The sequence below is a fragment of the Neopelma chrysocephalum genome, unplaced genomic scaffold, assembly GCF_003984885.1.
Source record: "Neopelma chrysocephalum unplaced genomic scaffold, ASM398488v2 Primary Assembly neopelma1_44, whole genome shotgun sequence".
NCBI classification, from domain to species: Eukaryota; Metazoa; Chordata; class Aves; order Passeriformes; family Pipridae; genus Neopelma; species Neopelma chrysocephalum.
The window spans coordinates 1,557,247-1,575,050 of NW_020897703.1; the positions used below are offsets into that span (position 1 = coordinate 1,557,247).

Below are 17,804 nucleotides of genomic sequence, written 5' to 3' on the forward strand. Positions count from 1 at the left end.
GGCTCCAGAAGCATCCAGGGGGTCCACCTCCACCGTGGGAGAGACGTGCGTGGGTGGGTGGGCAGGACCTGAGCAGCACCGAAGACAAGGGAAAGGCACTTCAGTAGCCTGAGGACTACCCACTTGCTAAAGCATGAAAGGCGCGCTGCAGAGTGGAGGTGTGAGAGCTTTTCACAGGAGAGGTTGTCAAGATCTTTTTATAGGCAGCAGTCAGCACAGAGAGGGTTTGGGCGGGCTTTTCCTCCCGCTCAGTTATACAAATAGTTCGCTAGTCAAGAGGAAGAGTCAGTTCCATGAGCAGCAAAATGACTGAAGCCTCCTCTGTTTTGAATTTGTCGGAAACTAATAAAAGGTGAATGTGCACCAGGAGCCAGTCCCTCCCTGTGGACCCTCTGTGGGGAGAGCTGCTTCACACAACTTGCCATAAGGCCTGGAGAAGCCACATGATGGGGCAGAAATCAGACAGAGAGTTCAGGTCTGCCGAAGGAATGACCAAGTGGTTTCATACGGGCACAAGACTTCTTTTTGTTTTCAGAATTCACAGAATCAGATGTTGCCCAAGCATGGTAGTTTAAGGGACGATCTCTCCTTGATGGTGGCTGACGTATTTTATATTAATACAACACCATTTGTCCAGTGATCAGCAGCACGCAAGTATCTATTTTAACAGATAAAAAATCCACAAGGGGTTTCACACTTCAGTTATCTTTGTAAGACGAACAATGCCACAACCTTAAAATACTTCACAAGCACTTCACCTGGCAAGCTTTTCTCACTGCCCCCAGATAGGCATCTCCTCAACAGTGTGCCAGGGTCAGCTAAGCCCTGTTTTGTTCCACAATGCCTTGTGCACTTATTCACCATTTTCTTGTTGCTCTCCTGTTTTTATTCATTTATTTCTGCTGCCCTCACAGTCTCAAGGGCAAGCCTGAGCACCTGTGGACCTCTGAGCACTGTTCTGAGGTGGCCCTTTGTGCGAGCAACAACACCGCAGACACTTCAATCTGCAGGTCTAAGGGAAAAAGAAAAATCATTAAAATATAGAATCACAACTGTCAACCATCCTCAAACCCATCCACACAGGCACTGGAGACGACTAAGAACAATCCAAGTGTCCTTCTCAATTTCAGTGAAAAGGTTTTAGTCTTCAGTGTGGGCACTGTTAAGACACAGTACCAGCAAAGCTAAACTGAGTGCAAAGCTAAACTCCACTAGGAATCACTGTTTCTTGATTTATCAGCAGCTGTATGCAGAGATTAAAAAGAGAAGCTGACACAGCTAACCTTTGACATGCTGCATCCCCAGTATGATTTTACCTAGGCCACTTTCTGGAGTGAGCAAAGAATCACTGAATGGTTTGGGTTGGAAGGGACATGAAAGACCATTGAGTTCCACCCTTCTGCCATAGGCAGGGACAACTTTCACCAGGTTGTTTAAAGCCCCATCCAACCTGGCCTTGAACAATTTCAGGGATGGGGCATCCACAACTTCTCAAACATCCTCACTGAAAACAAAGACAGAAGGGAGCAGCCATGGCCATTGCTCTTCCCATGCTTTGGTCAAGGCAGTGGGTCAGGCACCCTAACCCTCACCTCACCCTAATCCTAATCCTAAAATAGTTTCCCAACCAGGGTCTGATGCTGACTTACAGCTCCATTACTCAGTGTCACATCCAGGGGTGGGACAACCATGCTGGGAAAGTCCCACAGAACCCAACAATCATCGCAAAGAGTTTATCTACGACCTGGGACACAGACAAGAGCTCCTTGTCTTCTGCTCAGCATCATTTACTGTGAGCTCCCCCCAAGATACTACAAATTAAATTATACCGACGTTTTCCACTCCAGCAGAGGAAGATTTAGAGCAGCAAACCACCTGGATATATTTTGGAATATGTATTTTACTGCAGCACACAAAGAGAGGACAACCCTTCATTTCAAACCTGCCTGTGGAGCTATCTAGGCAGCTAAGGTTTTTGTTGAGGTTTTTCTGTGAAATTTCAGTAGAATGGAGAGATGTTGTCACAATACTGCAAAGGCCCTGTGAGTGCTCAGCATTCCCATCAGGCCCACAGGACAGGAACAACTGTGCCTCCTTTCTGGTGGGAGTCCAGCACTGAAGTCCAACACCAGAACAAAACTGAGGAATCTGATAGCCCCACTGGCAAGGTGCTGCACAAGCATCCAGATGAAAACACCAACCCCTGCCTATGATTTTTTGAGCTGTTTTTCAGACAAAACTAGTGACTTTTCTGCAAAATAAATTTATCACCCCTCACCTAGTACCTTCAGTCCTCTATTGTTGCCTGCAGACCATGTTTTACCTGATTGACCTACAAGCCAAGATCATTTAATCTGCCCTGGAAGCAAAAGCCTTGGCCAAGGCAGGCAATGAGCTGCTTCTGAGCAGAGGAGTTTGGAAAACCCAATGATGAAGATAAAACCTTGTAGCTGTTTCACTACCTGCAACTAATTTCAGAAGTTGCTCCCAAGTGAATAATAGGTCAGATATGAACTTGTCAGGTTTTTAACTCATTTATGGGGGGTACGTCTTCCTGATTATCTGTGAAGAACATGGGAAGGACTGATATTCCCTAAAAAAACCACAAACTAAAGTCAGTGAGAAAACCCTCACGGGCACATAGTGGCATGATGGCTCTGTAGGCAGGTGGCCTTGTTACAATCCCTGCTGGCATTCTTTTTTCTCATCAGTCTGAGTGCAACAGGCACCTCAATTTCCATAGGAAAGAGAGGAGTGGGCATCACAAACCACACAAAACCACAGCTGGTCTTGTTTTCCCTGCAGAGGTGCCTTGCCAGTATCACAGTTTCTCAGCTGGAGGTGACCTGGATTATGATGACCACAGCTCAATCAACTTTATTTTTTTCCCCAACAGTTTATTTTGGGTGAATTGCAGTTCTTGTGGTGGAGGAACACTGTCCCAGCTGTAGCAGGCAGACCTGTCCCTCCAGGATGGGGAATGGGACGTTGAAGTTTAAGGCAGGAGCTGCTACTCCTGAGCCCTGCCAACCTTTCAATCCAGGCTGCATAGGCAGGATCCCAAAGAGGACACGAATGTAATCCTGGGTTCTATCAACTAATACACCTAAGCCGTAGGAATTAACTATAATTTACAAGTCTTTAAATAAACCCACAAGAGAACAAGCCTTTCAAAAGCACCTGAGGCTGTTCTGAACAAAGTCTCATTGACTTTCAGCAGCACTTCTGCTGGTACGTGCTGCAGGAGTCTCTAAAAATCCTACCCTGAGATGCAATGCAGCACAGGTCAGACAGGAGCTGCCTTCTGCTCGTGATGGCCTAAAGCACAGCAGCCAAATGCTGCAGGACTTCATGCAAAGGCTTTCCTTGAATTCTGACACATCTCACAGCATGACCTCCATCTGGCAAGCTCTTCAAGGAAGCACTGGTGGGAACAAAGACTGAGCCTCGAAAAGAAACTCATCCACCAGCAAGTTCCAAAACGTGCTGATTTGGCATTAGTTCAGTATAAAAGTGATCATAATTCAACTAAGGGTCTCAAGAAGAACTGTGAGTGGGGCTGGCACTTTACAGAGGCTGCTCTTCAGCAGCTGGGCAGCAGTGAGGCACCAACTCAACCTGCTTTCAGACTTTGCTGCTGCCTTTCCACTAGAAATTTTGAATTTTGAGTCCCAGAGTGCAAGTCTGGAGTAATTTTGGTCCGATCGAAGTGGGAAGGAATGAGTACTACTGCACTTGTTTTGGATACAATGCAGCTCTGCATCTTCAAAGTGGATCCTCGGCCACAGTGATCCCCAGACGTAAACCAGAATATTTCCACTATCATACTTCTTGCAAAAACAAAAAAGAAATGTTCCTTGTGTACCTGATATCTGTAGATATCTGCAATGGGTTAAGCACAGGCTTCAACAGAGCACTTGGGAGATTCCACTGCTTTGCAGCAATGACATACTGAAAGAAAAATGGAAAAAGAGATTGCAGGACTCTCCTTTGTAGCCTTTTCACTCCCACCCCTGCTCTGCTGTTGCTAAAATCCTACTTTGGCTCTGGCTGGGGACAACGTTCCTCCCTGTCTATCAGCTCCACCCTCCCTGCCCTTCCAGCAAGAAGACCCTTGAGTGCTCCAGCTGGGCAGCCGGACAAGGGGCTTCCCAGCAGCAGGCACATGCAGCCATCGCTCTGCATCACAAGATGTCGTTGCTGTGCTGCTTTTGTCCCTCCTGCCTACTGCTTCCCTCACAGGGAAACGCACTGCCTTTCCCACCCAAACCCCAGCTCATGTGCTCCAGGCATTCCCTCGGGAGCACCCCACACCTCTACTGGCAGTTTGGGACAGGTTTCCCACAGTACCCGCTTGTCTCTTGCTAAAACACCAGCCTGAGGGAGAGGTACCCACACTTTGCTCCAGCCACTCATCCCAGTGTGTGAGCAGGTGTACATGGGGCCTCCCATGCCATGGCCACAGCGTGGACACGCAGGACTTGCAGCAGCACCTGAAGACACAAGCTGGGCTGTGTGAGGACTTTGTCCTGCCTGGACCTTGAGAGCAGGGCTGCCCCACAGAAAGACTCCTTGGATGTGACTGTTGAGATGCTGTTTTATATGGAAAGATGGGTTTAGGTATGAAAAAGTACCTCTCTCATTGCTGTAGCTGGAAGCCCATGCTCATGCAGCACCCACGGAGAGGGGAACATGAATGCTCTTCCCAACACCACACTGGGAATGGGGATTTTTAGAGCTGTGGCTAATTCTTTCCCTTTATCAGCCAGGAGGAAAAGCAGAAGAGGTGTCTGCAAAGGTCAGCAGCTGACCCGAGCCCACAGAAGAGAAAACAGGATTGCTACATGGGCTCCAGCCTGTACCTGCCACAAGACCTTTTGCATCCTACCTCTGGATAAAATGTCCAGTCTTTTTCCACACTGTAAATTTAAGACATGGAAGTTGTATTTGGCAATTCCTAGTTTACTGCAAGATCTTTGGAGATGTAGTGCTGTGGTGTAAATCAACACAGGTTCAGGCACCCTCAGTAACCAGACACAGTTTTCCTGCTTGTTTGGCAGTGACCATCCTTTCAAAATCCACTTGACTCTTGGAGCATTTTGCACACTCCAGAACAAAAACTGCCCTGCTAACACCACTGCAGATCTGACAATATTTGGGATATCTATTGCTCAGACTGATGTAATATCCATAACATTCAATGTTCAACTTCTTTGCAAGAAGCACCTGACCAATGGCATTATTTACTTTTAAAAGAACTTCTGCAGCAGGTACAGTAAAGCCCCAAAAGAATTTCCCCCCAAAATGGATTTTGTTACAGAAACCTCATTTCTTTGTGAGGTCAGGGAAGTTTTCCTGGTAATCCACAGCCCTTTGACTCCAGCCCAAGGAGCTTATGTTGGACCTGCACTAAATTTACACCAAGAACTTTAAAGAGTTTTTTAAAAACTAAATGCTACTCCTAGGATGGGATGTACAGAGCCTTCCCTGAAGGCTTCCATGGTGGACAAGCCCAAAGGGCCAATACAGGATTTGGTTTGTCTTTACATGCTACCTTGAAAAATAAATTCAGCTATATTGGAGTTAGGCTAGTCCTTTGACTATATCAACTATTGTTTAGTGAACTCCCTTACCAACTTTTAGTGGTGCCACAGACCACTTATTGGTAAATCTTGTTTACGCCTGGTGAACTAAAGAGTGAAACTTTAGCACATTCACTTCTGAAAACCCAGAAATCCTTTACACAGCAGGAGGAAGATCCGTACCTTCCTCATTCCTCTAAATCCCCACTCAAAGGAAATAAGCAGCAATTCATCATCCACTTTAACAACCCACCAGAATCCCAGAGGCACTTTACACCCTTGGTCCAAACCCTTGGGCAAACGGCACAAAATAAAACAGCTCGTAATCCCAGCCATGGCCCCGTGTGACAAGAAAGCCAGAGTCCCTCGCAGGTTCAGTGCTGCACTGCTGGCAGCAGAACCATCTCTGAAAGCTTTTTTGGAAAGAAATGAGATTCCCTCACTTGCTTTGCCAGAAGCAAGAGGTTTGAGGCATCGAACAGCAGAAGCACCTCTGCAAAGCCACCTGAGCCTGCCCAGTGACACTCAGAGGATCCCGTGGCTGTCCTCAAGGGGTTTTTTCATAAAAATCTCACATAGAAATATGAAATCACCCAGTGCATGTGTTACCACCTCCAGACCAGAGGAAAGCATGTAACAAATACTGCCAGTGCCTATTAAGGGGTTTCACTTTACTGGATCTGGCAAACACAAATAAGCATTTGAGAGTTGAACTAGCTCGCAGAGGTTTAGCCTTTGGATTACTTACTAATGAACTCCCCACAGTCCAGACATTTAATTTCATTAAATTGCCAAGATGGTTCCAGTTAAAGGCCTGGGTCAAGTGACACACTGCTGCTTTGCAGAGACCTCATCGGGAAAAAGCACATTCCTCTGTTTAAACAGATACCATTTTATAAATATCTGCATTGTGCAATTAACCTAAATTAACTGTTTTTCCCCAGTGTACCACTGGAAAACCCAGCAGGACTCACAAGCAAGGATCATGCTTTTGGCTTTTGGAATTTTCTGCTTCTGAGGCCAGAAGGTCCCCTCAGGGCCTGCTGACACAGCAGTACTCTCCCAGCCTCAGTTAACTGCTCACATTTTGCTCTCCCTTTCCCAGATTCTGAGAGACCTCAGCTCACAGATGTAGGCTATTATAACTGGGATTTCCACCCCGGTTCAAGGAGGGATGCTTCACCCTACAGCTGATTGCAGTCCCCTCCCCCTGCTTTCAACAAGATTCTTTGATATCTTCAGTCCATTAGTTCGGTCCTTGTTGAGAGGTCTCATGCTGGGGTGGAGAAGAAGGGAAGCCAGGCAGGCTCCAGGGAAACACTGCCTGTCCTGTCCTGCTCAAGTAGAGGGACAGCAGGATCGGCTCCTGCATCCCAAAACATCCAGTGGTTTACAGGCTAACCTGCAGCCCTCCAGCAGCAGAGGAAGGCCCCCAGTTCCACCCCACCCCTTCTGCCCACAGCTGGAGATGTGTGAGCTGAAACCCATCCCTGGAGCACCCAGCTCCCTCCCTGGGCTGCTGGAGCCTCTCTCGCTGATCTCACAGGTTTTGGACTCAGCCCACAATAATCTGCGAGATCAGAAATCCTTTGGCAAGTGAGCAGGGCCGTGAGCCGAGAACAACCGAGGGAGTGAAATTTAATTTCCAGAATGGATGGCTGTCAGTGCCTCGTCCCCCCGGCTGCATCCGTGTGGGACCGCAGAATGCTGCGCTCCAGGCGAGAGGCTGCCACAGCACCGGGAGGCCCCAGTCGGGCACACAGCCCCAAATCCACTTACTCTTAATAGTGCTGATTTGTCTCTTCTCACCTCCAGCTTTAGGACTTTTCCTTCAAAAGGATTAATTTCTTCCTGACCTACTTTGTCGACCACCATTTGGCGCCGCCATTCAGAGAGGTGAGGAGGTAACAATTTGGCACAGCCAGTTTGTCCCTCAAATTCCCCCTTGGCCAGCAGGGACCTTTGCACCACGCTGCCTAGAAGGTGCAAGCTCATCATGCTTGGATGCTATTTTCCACTGGCAGCTCTCACTGCAGCAGCCAGCATGACTCCTAGAGCCTGAATCCAGCAGGAATTGCCCTGATAAATGGAGCATGGTTGGATTGATGTTGCCATTCTCACTCTCATAGGGTTGAGACACTGTGGGGTATCACTACACATGGATAATACACAGCAGAGAAGCATTCATCCCCACACAGTAAGGAAACTGCTAAAAGACATGATTTAATAAAAGAAAAAGCACAGGTGTGCTTCCCCAAGAGATTATTTTCACGCTGGGACTTGTAGATCTCATATCAGTCCCACCAGAAAGTCAAAGAGAGCAAAGCCAACAACAGCCAGACCTAACTACTGATCCACTGAGTTAGACACCCGAGTTCTCTTGCTTCATTGGACTGGATTTTCATTCAGAACCAGGACATCACTCTCAGAGAGTTCTTTGCTAATCATTCTTAGTGCAGTTATTCCTGTGTAGATTGCCCTGAATTGTGGAAATGCTGAGAAAATAAGGGGTGGTCAAGAACAGATTACAGTGAGATCCAGAGTGTCTTTCTCAAAGATATGCCCTAGTTCAGCCACAAGTTATTTGGGTCTGTGCAGCCTTTATGCTCTGTGTTATGCAGGGAGTGAAAGGACCTGGGCACGGGGTTTCCTTCTGCCCTGACAAGGTAGAGTCTCTGTACCAGCACGAGGCTGCTGCCAGCAGTGGGAGAAGCCCTGTACATCCACTGTCAGGTGTCCCAGATGGAGATCTGTCCCTTTCAATTACAAATTTACTGAAAAAGGGGAAATAAAATTTAAAAAAGAAAAATCACAGCTGTTGGAGATACCCTCTGAAAGCGAAAAATCAGCATCTGGCTTTAAAAAACAAATAGAGGTGAGATAGAGAAGCTGCTGCTGTTGCATCCAGCTTCCAACCCCAGCTCCATTGTAGGGATACTCACTGCTGTGGAGAGTTGCCAGTGATTTCAGCAAAACGTCTTGAAAAGTATGGTTTTGGGCAAAGAGGACCAGACAAGTCCCAGCACAGGGAATAGCCTGGACTGATCATTCGTTCAATATTTATCGTAAAAGGGTGTTTGGGATGCAAGTATTTTTCAATCACACTGAGGTGTGTGTCTGCATTACCTTCTTATTTACACCTTTCAAATATTCATCAGAAAAGTGCAAGTATTTGATGTCTGAAGATGACCATTCTATATGCATGCCATGTTTGCATAAAAAAAATTATTGAAGCTCTTGTGTAAATCACATCAACACTCCATATAATAAGTTTCGGTCAGCAAAACTTGGAAGGAGAACAGTAGGAAAAGAAGTTTGGAGATTGCAGACAATAATTATTTGGGCAAGCAGAGACTTCCATACAGAGACATAGTAAGGATGTCTTTTAGTGCAGTTAGAGATTAATAGCCTGAGAAGGATATAATAAATGATCAATACACTGGAACTTGGCTACTTGGACCAAAGGAAAAAATACCTACTGTGCTTTTCTTCTCCTTCTTTCTCTCCATTTTCTCCCTTCAAACAAGGCAGCATTTTAAGGAGGTGCATCCTGCATTCTGTGCAGCATCCTGGGGTGCCTGTAGCCTAAGGATGAAGGAAAAAGCCTGTCTTTGCTATCCCAGATTAAAAGAGCTGTTTAACCAAGGACTAAAGAGATTTTCCTCTGACACATTCCTATACAGCAGGCAACTCTTGTCTGGAGCTACAAAAGGTCCCTCGTCTATGGTTCACAAATCTGGGGCTGGATTTACTTCATTAAAAATAGTTCATGGAATGTTAATGGCACTTAATTGTATTCATTGCACTAATTTTGCCAAGATTTTTTTTTTCTCCCTTGATTCCCAAAGATGGAACGAAGTGCTAATGTATTGCAGGCTGCCGAAACTTATAACCTGTGGTCATGATTTTAAACACATGTAGAGGTGCTAATTGCATTCAGTTTACACAGCTGTAGATGGGAAGATCATTTTTCACACCTTATCAGTGCTGGGGAGGCGATAACTGCATTTAGAAGACACCACTGCTGTTTAAAAGGTAATTTCTTGCACTTCATGGGAGCTTAACACATGCTCAGCAATGCAGCCAGCCAAAAATACCGCACCATTGGAGTTAATGAGGTGCTTGCACGTTTTTTAACAAATGGGAATTGTAAAAAAATTTCCCCTTTACTTTTTAATAAAGAGTAACAAATTCCTGCAGGTGCTATGTCGTTGGAGTTGGTGGCTGCCTACCTCAATGGAATTTCTGAGCATGGTGCCTGTTCTCTCTGCTGGATGGATGCCAACCCTGACTGTGTGAGCTGTGTGCCTGCGAACAGCAAAGTCCCCCCCCAGAGCAGAGCAGGCAGCAGAGTCCCTCTCTGGCTTCAGAGCCTGCGAGGGCAGAGACCCCGAGGCATCAGAAAGTACCTCAGGGCTTCATTGAAAGCAGAGATTCAGCAAAACTACTTTGCTTACCTTGTGTAGTTCTCTGGATAATCCCTGATGTCTGGGCTATCCAGGCAGCACATTTTGGCTAATGCTCTCCTGCAGCTCTCCTGCTTCCCTGCCACCACATCCATCAGGGTGCCAGGCAGCCAGCCTGGTGTTAAGACCAAGCAGAGCAGCCTGAGGAAGGGCAACGCGGTACCCTCTTGGCTTCACCTCAGCGTACCAAGAAAATGTGTGTGGCGTTCAGAATCACCTCTATGACAGTAGTCTACTATGGCCTACTGTATGGCAATAGCCCACTCCTTCTCATCTCTTCTTCTGCTGCTTTACTAGCTCTAGTCCACCTCCAGGAAGTGTTGCCTGAGAAAAAACTGAAGCCTTTTGCCATGTAGCCAAAGATAGTTTTGCAATCAGATGTCACAATTTTGTGCAATTTCAGTGTGTTTGACTACACTATAAATGGTTCTCTTTCCCTCCTCCTGTGCTTTGAGGACCCTTTGACTCTTCCCTAAATCTGCTTGTGATCTTTGACAGAAAGTCCCCTTTACAAGGTGCAACATGCTAAGGATGTTAGTCTGTCCCAGGTACTTTGGACATGCAGCATAAGTGAGACAGGGCTGGTCTGAGGTGAACATTCCTACTGAAAGGAGTTTCCCTTTTCTTTAAATAAAGAAATCTATGACAAACCATTTTTCTGGGAATAAAACTAGCTGGTAGGGGACCATTACAAGGCTCCTCTGGCAAAGACAAGCAACTAAATAGCTAAGTAACTTTAAGAGAAACTATTTCAAAGCAAAGAAAAAACCCTGCGTTTCTAATCCCCAATATAACCACTCTGGATGCTTGTCCTGAATGACATGCTGGTATGATGTTAACAAGAAGCAGAGACTTTTAACTAATAGAAGCATGAATATTCCTCCACATTACCTCCAAAATCCTTGAGCAAATAAAGCTAATCCAAAGACACAAAGGCAGATTTGCAAAGCAAATTTGCCCCGGTAATACCCACATGCCACTCCTGGGGAGATGTGGGCAATCACCCCAAGCAGATGAGGCCCTGAGACTCTGCAGCTCAACAGCATTGAACTGGGAGAACAATCACAGCCTCCAACCTCTGCCTTTTTTTTTTCCTTATATGTCTTTTAATTAATTATTAAAGTAAGACTTTCTCTCTCTGCAGATTTGATCAGCATGTGATCTCTCATTGCTTTCTATTTTCTTTCTTTTTTTCCCCCCATTTTTAAAAGCTCTTTTCTTTGCAGGAAGAATCACAGCTTTTTGTTAACATAATAATATGAACATCACTGATTGCCCATTAAATACGTGTTAAATGGCTGCCCAACAGGTTTTTATAGCTGCCCTACTGCAGCTACCCTAACTAGAGGGTTGAGCCCCAACTCACACTGACAGCAGTGGGAAATGAGATGACTTTCTTGCTCACAGTGGCAACTTCACGCCAGTTCCTTTCCCCAGCAAAGTTCCCATTTGTCCTGGGTCCTCCCAAAAGACATCTTTGTGAAGCGCTGGTCCATTTCTCCAGCCAACAGCAGTAAGTTTTCCTCCAAACAGCAAAATAAGAAAGAATCTAACAAAAAGCCCCTACTGTTCAAGCAGATTCCTTTTATCTTTCTCTATGATGAGTTCCCAGAAGAGCAGGAGTGGGTAGATGACCCCAGCAATTTTGGTGTTTAGCAGAAGCTCATCCCCATACACCTTTTTTGCTGTCCCAAGAGTCCCTGGACACCCTGGAACGTTGCAGCTTGCAGTAGCCAGAACATCTCTGCCATGCATCCCTCTTTGCTTTTCCATCTCCAGCATATTATTTGAATTGTATGTACTATACAGCAAACAGTACAAAGACACAGATATTTGAATGTGGCCATGTTTTGCTTTTGTGGTGCATGAAGCAGATAGAAGTGATTTGCTCTGTAGCATAAATTAACATGATCTTAAGGCAGCATTTGTTTGCATTCAATGAAACACCTTCTTAGGGAAATGCTTTTCATATTAAGCATGTTTTGGGTGGCAAAGCTTGACTAGCACTGCATTCATGACTCTCCAATTCAGATGCAGATGGAAAGATGCCATCATCCCAGGAACCAGCCGGGGAAACTCGTCGCTGAGCCTACCCACAGTGAGACACGTCTTGCGGCTGCTCATTTATCAGCACGGTAGGAGAGATCACACTTATGTGGAACCTGTGAGCAAGTGGCTTTGACGGCTGGAGGGGTTTCCTCATCTTCCAAAATGAAAGGTCTTTTTTGTTGGATAGCTTTCACCCCTGTCAGCCCAGAGCCAGGGAGGATCCCTCGCCTCCTCCCTTTGCTACGCTCATGTGTGACACTGCGTTGGTCACCCAAGTGCAAAGAGCTTCCCTTCCCTGCCTGAGGGCTCTCTGCAGGTCACTGCCTTCCCCTCTATTAACCTTGGGAGAAAAGGTGTCTTCTGTGCTGGAGTTTGGGAATTACAAATTTAACTCCCTCCTCTAACAGGACCTGGGCTCTGGTTTTGGGGCAGTTACACCATTTGAACTATGATTCTTTCCTCAGCTGTAAAATGAGATCTACTTCTTTCCTCTCTTATCTTTAACCACAGCCACATCTTTATATCTATTCCTTATCTATTTACAGTTCAAACCAGAAAGCAGGATTGTTTCTAAAGCACCTGCAGGCTGTCTGGACAGTCCAACCTCTTTAGGATAATTAACAAGGCCACTGCAGAGATGTCCATGTCGATGGCTTTACTCAGGGTCTGCCAGAATTTCCTTGGCACCAGTAGGAACTAATAATGTGGGGAGAGCTGAGGACTCTTCCTCCAGGGGAAGAAGCATAACCCAGCTGACTGCAAGATGAAAATTTACTACAATATGAAGGGATCACCATGGAAACCTCTTTATTTTATTTCAGCCAATCTTTCTGCGCTGTCACTAGCAATATCACCTTCTCACTAGCCACAAAGAAAAGGTTCCTAGAGAGGTTTGTAATCCTTGCTGGCTGGTCAAGCCATCTGCCAGGAAGACATGTTTTCTCCAGGAAAACTATTTTCTTGATGGTTCTTCTCCTCACCACATGTGACTCTACTGGTAAAGAATAAGGCACTGCTCTGGTCCTGCATTACTCCTCCTGTAAGGATGCTAGATTTTGAGAATAAGAACAGGTACAAGCAGGAAAGCCTGCTATGTCACTGCCACCATTTTTGGCTGTTCCCATACCTCCAGGCAAAGGAAACTGATGTTTTGCCACGTGTCTGCCCCTGAGCACCAGCCCTCGAGGAACTCCATCGATCAGCCACACCCTAGTGCTGAACCAATGACCTTTGTGCAAGCAGGGAAGCAGGATAAAAACAGCAGCTTCTCTATGGAAAACCTTAAATGAGACCATTTGAAGAAGTCCTACCAAATGAAGCTCCACTTGAGTCTTCTTTGCAGGAACCTAATACTTGAAAAACCCAAAATATTCCATTTTGGCTTCCAGCTGTGGTGATAAAGGTGAGGAAGGGTACTGCTGTCTCTTCGAACAAACTATATCTCCCTACAAATACTTCATAGAAAACAAGGTCTTTGCGTGGCAGACCTATCCTAGCCCTGTGGCTGAGACAAGCAGTAGTTTCAAACTCCACATGTCAAGAGTGAGAAGAGCTTCAGTTTTGGAAGATCACCGTGATCTGAACTGCGGAGGGAGCTAAATAAGTCAGGCTTTTCAGACATTTAGTGCATCACATCTGAGCTTCACCTATATCCCATACAAAGAAAATCTCCATTCATGTTTTCACTCCTGAGTAAAAAGACTCAAAGCCACCACCCTATTTATTCAGGTGTTTCTAAAATGATCAGTGGTTTGAGGAACGTTGGTGTTGTCCGTGGGATATGCGACAGCCTCACGTAGTTCGGCTTCCCCTCTGCAGGAGCTGTTGTGAAAGTTCACCTCCCTTCAAGTGGAGCACAAACTCTGCTGGCAAAACCTCTCATTCTGGAGAAGATATCGCCCATTCCCTCTTCATGCCTGGATGAGCACAAGCATCTATTTGCAAATGAACACCCTGCCAGAGCAACTCCCATCCCCAAAATCTGCCAGGTGGGCAGGTAATGACCGCCTGCCCCTCTCAGGGTGCCACCATTCACCCACAGTGAGCACCGTCCTGACGAGCTGTCTCCTGTGGCTCCAGCTGATTGCATTAGCCACGAGGAAGCGTGGGGGTCTTGGTGACCTGATTTGCCCCAGAAAACACAATTACCTCCAGCAAGGAGGGGTTTGTCAGCGAGCACAGCACTGGGCAGGGAGAAGGCTGTGATTAGTGAGCACCCCCATGCCTTCCACAGTAAAACTGCTTTGCCTCTAATTATGTCATGCCAAGAAATAGCCTCTGATATATACCAGGAAGCAGAATCCCAAAGAGAGTTTGATGGATGACAAAGCCCTCAGATCAGTTCAAAGAACAGCAGCTGCTAAAGAAGCATCACCTTGTCTTTGAGGCAAGAAAATATTATTTGCAAACTCTACATAACCTCCAGTAAATAAATGTCAGGGACTCTACAGCTGTGATATCACCCAGGGCAAAAGAAACTGAAGCCCAGAGCTGTTGCATGGAGTGGCACATGCAGCTTGCAAAGAGCACTAACAAGGAAATTAGAAACTTATGCCAATGCTTTGGAAAATCTGCACATTTTCAGTTAATTGTTTTGGTTTTCTTTCTACCCTGAATAAATAAATTACAATAGACACATTTAAATAAAATGAACCTGCAAGCCAGCTTCCTCTCTGAGCTTCGGGGTAGATGACCTCCTAAAGGACCAGCCTCACTAGCAATGCCTATGAAGAGGTAACTAAAGCAATCACACAAGGTGGGCCAGCTAGACCCTCACGCCTTGCAGAAAGGCATCATTTCAGAGCTACAAGAGGTGTTTCAGCTGGTATTTGCTATATAGCAATTTGATAGCCCAACTCTTTATGATAGATCAGTCATCATGGTTTGCAAGACAGGAATGTCCACCCACTGACTGAATAAATTTAGTCATCCTCATTCCCTATCAGCTCATATTCAGCTGAGTTACAAGGCACAACCCAGGACATTTCTAGGGCTTCTTCCTTAATGAGCTCATTTCTCAGTACAACCACTGAAGCAAAGTAGGAATTTTCTGCCTCTTGTCACCAGGAGAATATCCCAGGCCCATCCTGGCTGCCAGAGAGGAAGGATGGAGAGGAGAGATGAATGAGCAGAAAATGGTGGGATTCTCTGTAAAATGGCTCAGGTTTGCCTCTTGTATTCCATCCCTTCCATGCGGCAGTTTTAGGCTGCTCCATTTGTTGCCTTCTCTTTGCCTGTCTCGTTTCCCTCAAGTGTTAGTTCTTCAGAGCAAAGACCGTCTCCCACCATAACTTGGTACTCTCTGAGGCTTGAACAGTCTGTTCTCAGGCAAGGCCATTCAGTACTTCAGTAATATAAATAACAAGATCTCATGTCTATTTTTGATGTGATGTTTTTGTGAAGGAAGACGAAGAATCATTTTCCCCCATGAACTGTAGTTAAATTCTTTCGAGAAAACATTATAATATCACTCACAGCAAACATCTGGTGGAAGAGTTCCTGCCTTAAGAATTTGGCAGGCATAGGCTTGCTGTACGATCAGGTGAATGACCTCCCCCAAAATCAATTTTTTCCAATAAAATAAACCTTTTGGGGATAAAAAAACCTAACAAATCATTTTTTAACAAAGAAGCACAAACAAGCCTTTACAAATCTGACATTTTGCAGAAACTGCAAATTTCCCTTTTTGTTTTGTTTCAGAAATTTGTGGAATTTTGCATTTTGGCACCCATGTATAAGTTAGACTTTACTGCCATGTCATGTAGGAACCTTTACAGTGAAAAACGAATATTGAAAAACACGGACCAATGTAACCTTTCACGAGATTCTGACATAAATTTGGATCAATGTATCTTGGAAAACTTTAAAATAATATTTTGACTTCCCACTTTAATACGTGCTAAATAGTTTCCATATACATCAATCACTGTGCTACAGAGACTTCAGAAAGAGAAATCAGTAGAAAGAAATAGAACCATATTATTCATTTACTTACTACTGTGCTTACACCGTGGATTTATAGTGCTGTTACCATAAGCTTATTTTGCCATAGGTTTCTTTCTGCATTAGAGAGTGTATAAGTTCATTTGGAAACAACCTGAGGACAAACTCTGCAATAAAGCAATCCATAATAATAATAAAATATTCAAAAGCATGCTTTAAAATCAGAAAAGATTGCATATATGCATGAGGCCTTCACACTTCTTTTTCTTAAGATGGAAAAATGGTGGAAATGTTATTTGTTAAATGTTTTATTTTAAAAATATTTGCTAAATTATGCCATCACAGTTAAACTATCATTAGCAATCTGGATGCTATAAATATTAATAATTATCCTTCAATAAGTGAATTAGTAATTCAATAATTAATGGGAACCTGAATATGTATTAATATTTTCATCATTTTTGCCCATTTTTCCATCTGTCTCGATGTCTTGCACAAAGCTAGTGAAAAGCAGCTGAAGAAGAGCCTGAAGTGAATCATTTTGTGAGGGCAGGTGCAGAGCACACAGTCTCAAATCTACTCCTGGGTCCCAACACACCGAAGCATTCAACTGTGCTCTTGACTTTAAGAACAGCAGAGCTGCCCATGTGCTTTTGGAAGGACTCCTTCTGCTTTCTTAACAGGAAAAATTTGTCTGAAAAACCCTTTCTTTGAGTACAAGGGTCACAACCTTGTACAAGAGCTTGTTCAGAATTGTTGAGGGCAGCCACAATTTTAGTCCTGTCTTTGCTGTCTTCATCTGCCCATTCCAGGGCCACTCCTGAGACAATGCAGCTGAAAGCTCTCCGAAGGGCTCTTGGGTGAAGTGCTTGCTAAAGGGAGCTGTCACAGAAGGTGTTCCAATATTTGCCCACTTCTCCTTTTTCTGTCTCCTTGCACGTTCCAAACACCATAGCGAAGATCGAAGCCTGCAGATGGGTTGCTTTCCCCCAAAAAGCAACCCAACCGATTTGGTTTCCCGGCTCAACTTATCTCAGGTAGTTATGAGGGGAGATGTGAACTATGAGGGGGAAATTTGGCAGCCTTCTAGTGCTCTCAGAAAAGAAAAAAAAAATAGACAAGGAAGATCACCAAGCAGCAGGAAGAATGTAAGAAAAGTAAACTCATTCTCACCATTTTTCCATCGCCGCCCCTTCCCAGCCTCCAAACAGCTAAGCTTCATGAGGAGCAGGTGAAACAGTCCAACACCTGCCAAGTGCACCTAGACATTGTCTGGGAAACACTTGTAACATCTACTAATGGCAAAAAAAGGTACAAAGTTGTCCCCATTACAGGTTGCTGGTACCTCTCGGGAAACAGCCACCTCTCCCGCATTACCAGTAAACCCTCTCCTGTACTTGTGGCCATCTCATTTTCTCTCAGCTAATCTAACTAGACATGGGGGAACAGCGCTCAACTTGCATTTAAACATTGAAATGTGCAGGTTTAATAACAAGATGTTTCTGCTCTGTGCTTACGCGACCTGAGGTATCTCTTTTTCCTCCTGAAAACAGGAGGTAACCTGTTCAACACTGTATTTGGTCCTTGTAGACCTTGTTTCACCCGTATCTTTAAACCAACACAGTCACAGTACTATCATGAAGACTCCTGCCTTGAAGTTAGAGAGGTGCCTCACCTCTAAAGCATCACCCCTCAGGCATCTCCATATACCCAGGGGTATCCTAAATACCAGAATGGCCAAGTTACTGCTGAGACCTACCTTTGA

General features: G+C 45.1%; 1 long non-coding RNA gene across 1 annotated transcript; it reads right to left on the reverse strand.

Annotated features, from left to right (window-relative positions):
- Positions 1–904: 904 nt before the first annotated feature.
- Positions 905–9,292, reverse strand: LOC113965048. The gene is made up of 3 exons (XR_003533419.1): positions 9,062–9,292; positions 3,866–3,951; positions 905–1,004 (listed from the first exon to the last, which is right to left on the reverse strand). It is a non-coding gene; the product is annotated as an uncharacterized LOC113965048 (long non-coding RNA).
- Between the last annotated feature and the right edge of the window lie 8,512 nt (positions 9,293–17,804).